Genomic DNA, 14,710 nt, shown 5'->3' with positions numbered 1-14,710 from the left:
ATTAATGAACCAGAGAGTACCTCTATTTTTGTTAGGTTACTTATTCAATATAGTTCACTGGAAAAATATATCATACCCTGTTTTAGTGTAAAATAAGTAAGATCCCTTTTGTTTTAATAAAACAAGTGAAACTTAGAAAAACTCTACTAAAATAACCCCAAGGTAAAAACACCCCCACCCTTGGGATAACTAATGTTTTGTTAGTAAGAACATAGGAAAAATAGGAGATCTGCTGTTTGACATTTTTCAAATAATAATGTAGTAGAAAGAGCCTTTTTGACATTAAACTTAAGAAAATCATAACTAAATAACCACCCCTTAGTTTTCTGTGATTTTTAGCACAGAAACCTATTATTACTATAGGATGCAAACAAAAATAACCTTTAAGACAGAGCCTACCCCTAACTAAGAGATGTAGTGTAAAGTGGGCCATTTTGCATAACTCTTGCCATTTTTGTTTAAAGCCTAGCTTTTGTACTTTAAGCCTCAAAATCTTAAAACAAGCTAGAATAGCAAGTGACAACCCACTGTAATTTTTACAGAATTTTTGGAAATTATTAAAGCACTGTCGTAGTTCAAACCTACACTAGAAACCCTAAATGGAAATTAAAGAAAAGAAAATGAATAATGGAAATTAATGTCGTCCTAAAACCTTTATAACTTTGTCCACTGAAAACTATAAAGACAGTACAAATCCACTATGTTATCCTAAAAGAAAAACCTAAGCTTGAAAAGGGAATAAGTCTATGTATATATATATACCACTAGAAGCCCCACATAACCAGGAAACCCTAAGTTAGTTCTTGACTTAGTTTCTTTAGCTTAATGTTCTTAAATCTTGCATAATCATGACATACATGTTCATTGCATTTCGATAGACTCTAATCTTGCTGACGGAGAGTACATCCTAGTGCCGGAGCAAGGAGCTGCTCAGGAGGTAGCCCCCGATCCAGCACCCGAGCCTGCACCAGAGGACCTGTCTGCCACTGCTTTGGAAGGCAAGCCCCGGTTTTATGCATAACCTGTTATTTATGCTATTTTACTTCACTTAATGATTGTAGGTTTGATTGTGCACTTAGGTGTAGGAGTTGTTTGAAACCCTAGTTGCATGATCTCAGGAATCCTTTTGAGATGAATACTAGTATGACAGGTCGAGTAGTTGCTTTATTTAATTAGGATCTCGGTAGAAGACGAGTGATTTTTCTAGCACTCGCGCGAGATCAGGAAATTGATTGTACCCACTTTCACACTGTCATGATACTAGTTGGTGGACAACAATCCATGGGGATTGGTTGTTCACGAGATGGAAAATGGAATAAGGATTAACGTGCGGATACCTGTGTCAAGCGTTTGAACGTACTAAACACATACCGAGAAATATGGTAAATCGGTAAGCCTAGTACCTGAGTGAACCTGCCCGCAGATTGCCCTCCTCACGCGACCTGAGACGAGGTCTCCCATTCCGGTTATGGTGGGTACAAGTGCGGTCACTGCACGACGGCCAGTCGGGGTCAGTGAGGCATTGTACGCCAAGGCGGTGAGCCCCTTTCTGTTGCCAGGGAATCGATGGGGACGGTTGATGTGTGTGGGGACGGAGTGCCCCTACATGTCGTGTGTTTAGGTTTACCTTGCAAGGATAAAAACTCGATTCGAATCGTCTGCTTCTCGCAGCTAATGAGACTGCTTGATCCATTGTACTGCATTGAGTAATAAGTGGAAGTATGATGAGTTGAGATAAGATGTTGATTGCTAATAATGCTTGCTACCATGTATGAGTAGATAGTCCACTTTTAGCCTTAAGAGAGTCACACTTAATTTTGACTAAGTTAAAATCTTGATTTAGAAACTCAGCTAGTGCTTTTGGCAACCAAACCCCACAGCCAAACAGCTGCATGTCTAGAGGTAGAGGAGTAGACTCCTCACACCGGGTAAGTCTAGCTGAGTATTAGTATACTCAGCCTTGCTTGTGGCACAATTTTTTTTACAGGTTCTCTAGAGGAAATGGTTGCTGGAGTGACTTGGCCGTCCATCTTGCCACCGGGTTGGACTGTCGTGTGGGACCCTGCCTCGGCTGAGGAGGAGCATGAGGAGTGATGGGACAGGCTTCCCCATCTCTCCGTTTACTTATCGTTAGTTTTATTCCGCTGCACTTCGAACACTGATGGCTACTTTTGAAAAACTCCGATGATGATGTAATAACTTAATACTCTTCCATGCATGGTTTTATGCTTTATTGTATTTGCTCTGTGACTCACCATCGAGTGAGATTGTGGTACTTGATCCTGTCAGTGGCTGCGTCGGACTAGATCCGAGGGATTGACGGGTTATTCCCATTTAAGTGTGGTCTAGCCTTTACCGCGGGACTTAGACACTTAAGTTGGAATAATTCGGGCAGTTCCGCCACAGCTGGTATCGGAGCTTGTACCACCACAGAGGAATCAATAAAATATAAATACCATCGATTTTCCAAGTAAAATTTGATAGAAACAATGTTGGATAGATAGTAGGGCGAACAGGATAGACCTAGGACGTGAAGCCTTAGGGTAATAGAAGGGTAGCTAGGTGGCTACGTAACTAGGCCCTATAGGCCACGTTTACAGGATGGGAGTTCTTCCCTATTCCTTTTATCTTATTGTGAGGTCGTTCAGGACGAGCATGCATGCATTCATGATTAAGCAAATGGATAATTGAGTAAAGAACTTAAAAACAAAATAACAACCAACTAGGCCCCCAGTGCCTTTCTACTTAACTAAAGAAAGGCTGAGTTTTTATTTTTCCTTGTTCTTTTTATAATTCTTTTTCTTTTACTTACGCTTAACCGTGCACAGATGACTTCCCACGGATGCTCTGATGACGGAAATGCACTGACCCACACGGACGGACTTACACGAGAGGGCTTTCCCCGCATTTTGTGGGAGGTACTTCAGGGGGCCGGATACACGACACCCCCTCAGTACGCAGTGCAGCAGTTTGAGAAGCACCGAGTGCCTCGCTGTAGGGTGAGGATGACTTTGGAGCCTCATCCCCTGCAGCCAGGCTGGCGCTCTTTGGACTCCGAGTCTTTCGGGTACCGAGCAGAGGACACAATCGAGGCGATCGCTCTGCATGGATTGACTACCTTCTGCGGATTCCATCCTTTGGAGCTGGCCACCCACCCTATTGGCTTGTTCCCCACTGAGAGGGAGGACGACCCAATGTGGAAGGATCGGGTGGAGCATGCCAAGGATATCTGGGCCATCTACCCAGGACAGACCGCACACTTGACCGTACGGTGCATGAATGCTCTGTACCGTCTGCAGGTGATGCGCGGTGAGGCGATGTCCCACCTAATGGCACTACTGGAGGCAACAAAGATTACATTGGACAGCAGAGAGGAACTTGTGGTTGACTTGTCCCAAGAAATGGTGGAGAAGGACTTGCAGGTGGAGCAGCTATCCACTGATATTCAGGAGTTGGAGGAGCTTGTAGGCACCAGGGAGAACACCATCGAGGTTCTGGAGGATCAGCTCCTTAACACTCAGCAGCAGCTCGCTGAGGCTAACGAGCACCTGGACATGCACCACCAGGAGATCTAGGACCAGGAGGCCAACAAGGACGTCGACATCGAGGGAGGAGATGAGCCTGCCTCCAGTGTGGACACTGCCGGCTCGGGAAGACCACCTTCCCCCGAGTCGAGTGTTGCTTCATTCGCTCACTAGGTGTTCAGGATAGGCTTAGAAGTTGGATAGTCGGACTCCTCGCAGCTAGCTTAGCTTTTTGCACCCTTGGGGCACTAGGCTAGATAGAGTTGAGTCATTTTGGAACAATTTGATGTAATCGTGCTAAACTCTCTTGGGAGCTTGTTGATGGATGCTGTTATCAGTTTAAATTTGGAAGGAAGAATTTATGCCTCTTTAACATCCTTTTGTTGAAATCGGAGTCTATCATGTTGTTTTAACTTTTTCTCCGTGATAAAATCTTGAACTTGGAACTGTGGTGTTAAGTATGTATGGGGTTTTTTCAGATGGCCGGGAGGCAGCGTCGTGGCCAGAACGAGCGCGTTCCTCCACCGCCGCCACCGCCTCCCACTCTGCAGGAGCTCATGGCTCAGCAGAATGAGATCCTGAGGCAGCTGGCTCAACGTCAGCCACCACCTCAGCATTATGGTGGTGGAGACCATCAGCGTCACCCTGCGGCAGCTACATACCAGGAATTCCTTAGCACCCAGCCTCCATTGTTCACAAGGGCGGAGGACCCACTTGACGCAGATGTGTGGCTGCGAGTGGTGGAATCCAAATTCCCACTGCTCCATGGAGTTTGCTCAGAGGTCACCAAAGTCAGGTTCGCCACCCAGCAGCTTCGTGGACCCGCAAGGACCTGGTGGGATCATTTTCTTGCTATGCAGCCAGAGGACCGAGAGGTGGAGTGGAGGGAGTTCAAGGCAGCTTTTAGAGGACACCATATACTAGCCGGGATCATGGACAGGAAGCTCAATGAGTTTTTGGCACTCACTCAGGGCAACAGGACAGTGTTGCAGTATGCCCAGGCTTTTAATGATTTGGGCCAGTATGCGGGATATCATGCAGATACATATGAGAAGAAGAGGGATAGGTTCAGGAGGGGGCTCAGCACTAAGCTCTGTGATCGTCTCAACACCGTCAGGGCCAACAGTTACAACGAGTTGGTCAACATGGCTACCTCCCAAGAGGACTGCATTACAGCTAGACAGGCAGAGAAGAAGAGGAAGACCCCTGTGGCAGGACCCTCAGCTCAGCCACAGCGCTTCAGGATTGTGTCCGACACCCAGGGCAGGGGACCCCAGCAGCAGCAAGGGCGATGGGTGATCCGACCACAGCAGCAGCAGCAGCAGGCACCCAATCACACCCAATTTCCAGCTCAGAGGAGCAATCAGCAGCAGCAGCAGTACCACCAGGCAAATGACAACAGATGCTTCACATGTGGCAACACGGGGCACTATGCCAAGAATTGCCCCAGGAATCAGCAAAGGCAGGGGCAGAGTGCTAATCAGAACCAAGGCAAGAGGCAGAAGGTGCAAGTGAGGCAGGGCAGGCTAAACTTCACCACCCTGGCTGATATTCCAGAGGGAGCACCCGTCATGACTGGTATCTTTACAGTTTTAAATTTTCCCGCTATTGTTCTTTTTGATTCCGGTGCTTCACATAGTTTTATCAGTACCAAGTTTAGTGCCAAATGTCAGTTGCCCTTCCACCATACCGATGGGGGCATTACAATTTCAACGCCAGGAGGCAGAGTTGCCACTTATCAAATCAACAGGCAAGTGCCTATAAAATTTGGTAGTCTGGTGATTAGAACCACCCTTCTCATCTTAGGATTGGATAGCGTGGATATTATTTTGGGAGCTGACTGGTTGACCAGGCATCAGGCAGTATTGGACATTGCAGCCAGAGCCATTGAAATTCATTCCCCTGCTTATGGTGAGACTGTTTTGTATTTACCCGACCAGGGTTGTACCCGATCTTGTGCCTTTGTTATGATAGAATCCCCGGTGGAAAAGATCCCAGTGGTCTGTGACTACCCAGATGTTTTCCCAGATGAATTGCCAGGGATGCCACCTGACCGAGATATTGAGTTCGCCATCGAATTGCAACCCGGGACTGCTCCTATCTCCAAGAGACCCTATAGGATGCCTCCCGCGGAATTGGCAGAATTGAAGAAACAATTGCAAGAATTGTTGGACAAGGGGTTTATTCGCCCAAGCACTTCACCATGGGGATGTCCAGCTTTATTTGTGAAGAAAAAGGATGAGAGTTTGAGGATGTGTGTTGACTACCGCCCTCTCAATGCGGTGACTATCAAGAACAAATACCCACTGCCCCGCATTGATGTTCTGTTTGATCAGTTGGTAGGAGCCAAGGTATTCTCCAAGATAGACCTTCGCTCAGGATACCATCAAATAAAGATCCGTGCCAGCGATATTCCCAAGACGGCTTTCTCTACCAGATATGGACTGTATGAGTTTCTGGTGATGTCTTTTGGGCTGACCAATGCCCCGGCTTATTTCATGTACTTGATGAACTCAGTTTTTATGCCAGAATTAGACAAGTTCGTGGTCATTTTCATTGATGATATACTGGTTTATTCCAAGAATGAAGCCGAGCACACCAAACACTTGCATACTGTACTTCAGAGACTGCGTAACCATCAGTTGTATGCTAAGTTGAGTAAGTGTGAGTTCTGGCTAAAGGAGATTAAATTCTTGGGTCACACAATTTCTCAGGATGGGATATCAGTGGATCCTGAGAAGGTACAAGAGGTAATGGACTGGAAACCCCCGACTACGGTGAAGCAAATTCGGAGTTTTCTGGGATTGGCAGGGTATTATCGACGATTTATTCCGGATTTCTCCAGAATTGCCAAGCCAATGACTGAACTGTTAAAGAAGGGAGTCAAATTTGAGTGGAGCCAAAAGTGTGAAGATGCCTTTCATACCTTGAGGCAGCATTTGACAACAGCCCCAGTGCTAGCCCAACCTGACAACGCCAAGCCATTTGAAGTTTATTGTGATGCTTCTGGTACTGGATTGGGATGTGTCTTGATGCAAGAGAACAGAGTGATTGCTTATGCTTCCCGAGCACTCAGGCCCCATGAGCAGAACTACCCCACTCATGATCTGGAATTGGCAGCTGTGGTGCATGCTCTTAAGATATGGAGACACTACTTGATGGGAGCTCACTGTAACATCTATACTGATCACAAGAGTCTCAAATACATCTTCACTCAGGCAGATCTGAACATGAGGCAAAGGAGATGGTTAGAGTTGATCAAGGACTATGATTTGGAGGTGCATTACCACCCAGGGAAGGCCAATGTTGTGGCAGATGCCTTAAGCAGAAAGGCCCAGTGCAATTGCATGAGCATGGATGTGGGAGTTACCACCCTGTGTGATGAGTTGTGCAGATTGAACCTGGAAGTTGTTTCTTCGGGTGACCTAAGCTATATCTCGGTGGAGCCCACGTTGCAAGAGCAGATCATCAGGGCACAGGTTGAGGATAAGGGTGTTCAGGTTATCAAGGATATGATCAAGCAAAAGGCAGAAAAATACAAGTGTTTCCGACAGGACAGCAAGGGAATTCTATGGTTTGGAGATCGATTGGTTGTTCCCAAGGACCCTGAGCTCAGAAAGCAAATACTGGATGAAGCTCACCTTTCCAAATTCTCTATGCACCCTGGTAGCAACAAGATGTACCATGATCTCAGATCTCTATATTGGTGGACTAGAATGAAAAGGGAAATTGCCAAGTACATATCCGAGTGTGACACCTGCCAGAGAATTAAAGCTAGTCACTTGAAGGCAGCAGGCCCTTTGCAACCCCTTCCCATCCCATCTTGGAAATGGGAGGACATTTGCATGGACTTCATAATAGGATTACCCAATACCGCCAGGCACCATGATTCTATTTGGGTTATTGTGGACAGGTTGACCAAGACTGCTCATTTCTTGCCAGTGCACACCACCCACAAGACAGAGAAGTACGCTGAAATTTATGTTGATCAGATAGTAAGATTGCATGGTATTCCAAAGACCATTATATCTGACCGGGGAGCACTGTTTGTGGCACGCTTTTGGGAGAAACTGCAAGAAACACTTGGGACCCAGGTAATCCGAAGCTCAGCATATCACCCACAAACCGATGGCCAGACAGAAAGGGTGAATCAGATTTTGGAAGACATGTTGCGAGCATGTGCACTACATTATGGAAGGGATTGGGACAAGTGTCTGTCTTTGGCAGAGTTTTCTTACAATAATAGCTATCAGTCCAGTCTGAAGATGGCACCTTTTGAGGCATTATATGGGAGAAGGTGTAGGACCCCACTAAATTGGTCTCAGGCAGGAGAAAGGGAAATCTTTGGGCCAGATTTGGTACTTGAGGCAGAGGCAAAGGTCAGGATCATCAAGAAGAACCTAGAAGCTGCTCAGGCTAGGCAAAAGAGCTATCATGACAAGAGGCGGAAGCCTCTGCAGTTTGAGGTGGGGGATCATGTCTATCTTAAGGTATCACCCACCAAGAGTGTTCAGAGATTCGGGATCAAGGGCAAGTTAGCTCCTCGCTACATTGGACCCTATGAGATCAAGGCTAGTTGTGGACCCGTAGCTTACCAATTGGAATTACCACCCCACATGTCAGCAGTTCACAATGTGTTCCATGTATCTCAGCTGCAGAAATGTGTTCGCCTACCCACTGAAGTACTGCCGGAACCAGACATCGAGGTAGAACCGGACTTATCTTACCAAGAGTACCCTGTCAAGGTGCTAGATCAGAAGGAAAGATCAACTCGGGCAAGGTCGGTCAGAATGTATAAGATTCAGTGGAGTCACCATTCAGCAGAAGAAGCTACGTGGGAGACTGAGGATTTTCTACGCTCTCGCTTCCCCGACTTTCTACCCAAAGGAGTCGGTATGTAACCCCAAAACCCCACACCCCCACCTGCCCTTTGAATTCAATTATAAGAAAAACTTAGATAACAAGGATAGTCTAAGTTGTGGATTTAACTTAAGAAGGGCTTCCTTCTGAAGTTGCAAAGAGGATGACATTCGAAGAGCAGTTAATAAGAGAAACTTAAGTGTAAAGGAAAAACAACACCAGCATACCTTCAAGCACCCTCCAAGGGACTCTACCTAAATCTCGGGACGAGATTCCTTTAAGGGGGGAGGGCTGTAACACCCCAGGTGTTACCTTGGCTAAAGCCCACCTTGGCACTAGAAGCTGTGATCACAAGGGGTAAAGGCCTAGAGCAACACATAAGAACTTGGAGATCAAATGCTAATAAAGTTGCCAAGGACATGAGAAGCATTACCCTAATCCTTGCTCACTTACTACCTTGGATGATAGGGGAGAAGAACCCTAGACCACTCTTAAAACCCTATCTTCCAAAACCCTAGGTAAGGGGGGGAAAGAGAGTGAACAAGTGTGCAAAGCATGTGTAACCTTTACCCAAACCCTAACCAACTTTGTAACCATCAATTAGGGGAGGGAAATATTGCAAAAGACCCCTGGAAAAACCCCAATTCAAATCTCCAAGTGGAGAGAGAGCTAGAGCTCTCTATTTTCCCTCTAAGTCAAATTTTAACCCTAACCCAAAGATCAACCGTGTTCACTTTGAAGATGGCGCCAAAACCACTTGGGTTCTATACCAAAAATGTGGTATACCACTTAAGGCACCCCCTGGAAAAAGTGGAGACCGAGACTCGGACGTTTGACAGCTCTTGACATCAGTTTTGTCGCAATATGGGCAGTGAGACAAGCCAGATTTGGCGCCCGCCTATCTCCTGATCTAGGGCGTATCCTCCATTGGAACTCACACATGTGAGATAGCCCTAGGTGCCAGGAAGAGGCCTGCGCCGGATTCATGGCAAGATTCGCACGTTTGCGATCTCTGGAGACGTTTGAACACTGGAAGAAACACACCTCCACGTGTTCGACGCCTTCTTCCCGCGCCAGAGCACGCTCACGCGCGCCCCCGCATGCCCAGCGCCGCGCCCGAGCCAAGCCAGCGCCATGGCCCGCGCCCGCGCTTATAAAACCCTCCCAGACTTAGATTGTTCCCTTCCGCGCACCCTCAAACCTCACCGGAGTCGAGCTCGTCGCCGTTTGCCCGTGCGCAGCGAGTCCGCGGCCGCCCAACCCCTCTGCCACCATAGACCGGCCAGTGGAGCCATTCCCAACCCCGTCCGGCCCTCGGAGAAGACTGGGCACACCTCCGTGAAGCTCCCCGAGCGAGGAATCGGAGTTTACTTCGCCGGAGAGGCCAGTCCACGCTCGCCGGAGCTATCAACCCCGCCGGAGTACGTGGACCGGGTAAACCACTTCACCGTCCTTCGATTCCTTGTGCACACAGTCGCTACGTTACCCCGTGAAGCTCACCGTGCCCTCGGATTGAACCAGCTCGCCGTGGTTTGGCCGGTATACTCGCCGCCGACGAGGACACCCGCCTGCACGCGTGGACCGGGTGATTCCGGCCATCCCCGACGTCAAGCCGTACCTCGACGTGACCGCCAGAGTCTCCCGAGCCAACCCCACCCTTCGCTGGACCTCCCTCGCCGCCGGTAAGCCGCGCCACCCTTTTCTTTCCCGCGGTTACTGTTTGCATAAGGGGAAGGACTGCGGGTGAGAGGGAGAGAAGGTCAAGGGGTTTTGTGAAATGTCAGAGACACAGGGGAATAGTGGCGCGAGGGTAGATTTGCGAAGGTGGATTTAGTTTAAACCCATGGACCTCGATGTAAACTGTTTTTCCAGAAAACCTTTATTAAATCTGTTTTTAATTTGGACAGAAACTTTGAAAATGCATAACTTCTGTTTAAATCATCCAAATTTGGTCAAACCAATTTTGTCAGACTCTAAATAATGTAACCTACTTAAGAAAAATATAAAACCCCCTATATACTATAGAAAACTTTAAAGCTCTGATTTAATTATAGTTTTGACCAAAAGCTTAATAATAGGGCCAAAATTAGTTACACTACTTGACTGGGGTTAGAAAATTTTTGAGAAGTTTGCATCTACCTACTAAACCACATAAAAATGCTAAACCTCTCTGTCCACTCCATTTAAGTTAGTTTTACCCTTTATTCTATAATATGCTTAAGGATAAGGAAAATAGAAAATGTAATTTAATTAATGAACCAGAGAGTACCTCTATTTTTGTTAGGTTACTTATTCAATATAGTTCACTGGAAAAATATATCATACCCTGTTTTAGTGTAAAATAAGTAAGATCCCTTTTGTTTTAATAAAACAAGTGAAACTTAGAAAAACTCTACTAAAATAACCCCAAGGTAAAAACACCCCCACCCTTGGGATAACTAATGTTTTGTTAGTAAGAACTTAGGAAAAATAGGAGATCTGCTGTTTGACATTTTTCAAATAATAATGTAGTAGAAAGAGCCTTTTTGACATTAAACTTAAGAAAATCATAACTAAATAACCACCCCTTAGTTTTCTGTGATTTTTAGCACAGAGACCTATTATTACTATGGGATGCAAACAAAAATAACCTTTAAGACAGAGCCTACCCCTAACTAAGAGATGTAGTGTAAAGTGGGCCATTTTGCATAACTCTTGCCATTTTTGTTTAAAGCCTAGCTTTTGTACTTTAAGCCTCAAAATCTTAAAACAAGCTAGAATAGCAAGTGACAACCCACTGTAATTTTTACAGAATTTTTGGAAATTATTAAAGCACTGTCGTAGTTCAAACCTACACTAGAAACCCTAAATGGAAATTAAAGAAAAGAAAATGAATAATGGAAATTAATGTCGTCCTAAAACCTTTATAACTTTGTCCACTGAAAACTATAAAGACAGTACAAATCCACTATGTTATCCTAAAAGAAAAACCTAAGCTTGAAAAGGGAATAAGTCTATGTATATATATATACCACTAGAAGCCCCACATAACCAGGAAACCCTAAGTTAGTTCTTGACTTAGTTTCTTTAGCTTAATGTTCTTAAATCTTGCATAATCATGACATACATGTTCATTGCATTTCGATAGACTGTAATCTTGCTGACGGAGAGTACATCCTCGTGCCGGAGCAAGGAGCTGCTCAGGAGGTAGCCCCCGATCCAGCACCCGAGCCTGCACCAGAGGACCTGTCTGCCACTGCTTTGGAAGGCAAGCCCCGGTTTTATGCATAACCTGTTATTTATGCTATTTTACTTCTGAAAGTCGCCTAGAGGGGGGGTTAATAGGGCGAAACTGAAATTCTCAAAAATAATCACAACTACAAGCCGGGTTAGCGTTAGAAATATAAATGAGTCCGCGAGAGAGGGAGCAAAACAAATCGCAAGCAAATGAAGAGTGTGACACGCAGATTTGTTTTACCGAGGTTCGGTTCTTGCAAACCTACTCCCCGTTGAGGAGGCCACAAAGGCCGGGTCTCTTTCAACCCTTCCCTCTCTCAATCGGTCCCTTGGACCGAGTGAGCTTCTCTTCTCAAATCACTTGGGAATCAAACTTCCCGCAAGGGCCACCACACGATTGGTGCCTCTTGCCTCAATTACAAGTGAGTGTTTGATCACAAGAAAGAATGCGAAAGAAAAGAAGCGATCCAAGCGCAAGAGCTCAAATGAACACTACAAATCACTCTCACTAGTCACTAGGGCTTTGTGTGGAGTTGGGAGAGGATTTGATCTCTTTTGGTGTGCTTTGCAATGAATGCTAGCTCTTGTATAGTGGTTGGAAGCTGGAAACTTGGATGCAATGAATGGTGGGGTGGTTGGGGTATTTATAGCCCCAACCACCAAAAGTGGCCGTTGGGAGGCTGTCTGCTCGATGGCGCACCGGACAGTCCGGTGCACACCGGACAGTCCGGTGCCCCCTGCCACGTCATCACTGCCGTTGGATTCTGACCGTTGGAGCTTCTGACTTGTGGGCCCGCCTAGGTGTCCGGTGCACACCGGACAGGTACTGTTTGCTGTCCGGTGTGCCAGTATGGGCGCGCCTGACTTCTGCGCGCGCAGAGCGCGTATTAAATGCGCGGCAGAGAGCCGTTGGCGCGGAGATAGCCGTTGCTCCGGAGTCGCACCGGACAGTCTGGTGTACACCGGACAGTCCGGTGAATTATAGCGGACGGCCGTTGGAGTTTCCCGAAGCTGGCGAGTTCCTGAGGCTGCTCCTCCTTGGCGCACCGGACACTGTCCGGTGTACACCGGACAGTCCGGTGAATTATAGCGCGAGTGCCTCTGGAAATTCCCGAAGGTGGCGAGTTTGCGTTGGAGTCCTCTGGTGCACCGGACATGTCCGGTGGTGCACCGGACACTGTCCGGTGCGCCAAACCAGAGGTGCCTTCGGTTGGTCCTTTGCTCCTATGTTGAATCCAAATTTGATCTTTTTATTGGCTGAGTGTGAACCTTTGACACCTGTATAATCTATACACTTGGGCAATCTGGTTAGTCCAATAAATTTGTGTTGGGCAATTCAACCACCAAAATTAATTTGGGACTAGGTGTAAGCCTAATTCCCTTTCAATCTCCCCCTTTTTGGTGATTGATGCCAACACAAACCAAAGCAAATATAGAAGTGCATAATTGAACTAGTTTGCATAATGTAAGTGTAAAGGTTGCTTGGAATTGAGCCAATATTAATACTTGCAAGATATGCATGGATTGTTTCTTTCTTAGATAACATTTTGGACCACGCTTGCACCACATGTTTTGTTTTTGCAAACTCTTTTGTAAATCCTTTTCAAAGTTCTTTTGCAAATGGTCAAAGGTAAATGAATAGGATTTTGCAAAGCATTTTCAAGATTTGAAATTTTCTCCCCCTGTTTCAAATGCTTTTCCTTTGACTAAACAAAAACTCTCCCTAAAGGAGATCCTCCTCTTAGTGTTCAAGAGGGTTTTGATATATCATTTTTGAAATACTACTTTCTCCCCCTTTTGAACACAATAGGATAATCAATTGATAAATATTCAACACTAAATTTTTGAAATCGGTGGTGGTGGTGCGGTCCTTTTGCTTTGGGCTCATTTCTCCCCCTTTTTGGCATGAATCGCCAAAAACGGAATCATTAGAGCCCTTGAAGTGCTATCTTCCCCTTTGGTCATAAATAAATGAGTTAAGATTATACCAAAGGCGAAGTCCGGTCCTTTGGCTTTGGGCTCTTACTCTCTCCCAAAGACGAAGTCCTTTTCTTTGATGTTCATTTCTCCCCAAAGAATAGAGAGTTGCTTGGAGTGATGGCGAAGTATGAGTTACGGAGTGGAAGCCTTTGTCTTCGCCGAAGACTCCAATTCCCTTTCAATATACCTATGACTTGGTTTGAAATACTCTTGAAAACACATTAGTCATAGTATATACAAAAGAGACATGATCAAAGGTATACTTGTGTGCTATGTGTGCAAACTAGCAAAAGAAATTTCTAGAATCAAGAATATTTAGCTCATGCCTAAGTTTGGTAAAAGTTTGTTCGTCAAGAGGCTTGGTAAAGATATCGGCTAATTGATCTTTAGTGTTAATGTATGCAATCTCGATATCTCCCTTTTGTTGGTGATCCCTAAGAAAATGATACCGAATGGCTATGTGCTTAGTGCGGCTATGCTCGACGGGATTGTCGGCCATTTTAATTGCACTCTCATTGTCACATAGCAAAGGGACTTTGGTTAATTTGTAACCGTAGTCCCGCAGGGTTTGCCTCATCCAAAGTAGTTGCGCGCAACAATGGCCTGCGGCAATGTACTCGGCTTCGGCGGTAGAAAGAGCGACCAAATTTTGTTTATTTGAAGCCCATGACACCAAGTATCTTCCCAAGAACTGGCAAGTCCCCGATGTGCTCTTCCTGTTAATCTTACACCCCGCCCAATCGGCATCCGAATAACCAATTAAATCAAATGTGGATCCCCGAGGGTACCAAAGCCCAAACTTAGGAGTATAAGCCAAGTATCTCAAGATTCGTTTTACGGCCGTAAGGTGTGATTCCTTAGGGTCGGATTGGAATCTTGCACACATGCAAACGGAAAGCATAATATCCGGTCGAGATGCACATAAATAAAGCAATGAACCAATCATTGACCGATATACCTTTTGATCCACGGACTTACCTCCCGTGTCGAGGTCGAGATGCCCATTTGTTCCCATGGGAGTCTTGATGGGCTTGGCATCCTTCATCCCAAACTTGTTTAGAATGTCTTGAGTGTACTTCGTTTGGCTAATGAAGGTGCCCTCTTGGAGTTGCTTTACTTGGAATCCTAAG

The sequence above is a fragment of the Zea mays genome, chromosome 3 (genome assembly GCF_902167145.1).
Source record: "Zea mays cultivar B73 chromosome 3, Zm-B73-REFERENCE-NAM-5.0, whole genome shotgun sequence".
Lineage (NCBI taxonomy): Eukaryota > Viridiplantae > Streptophyta > Magnoliopsida > Poales > Poaceae > Zea > Zea mays.
The sequence above is the reverse complement of the archived record's forward strand: the minus strand, read 5'-3'. Positions refer to the sequence as shown.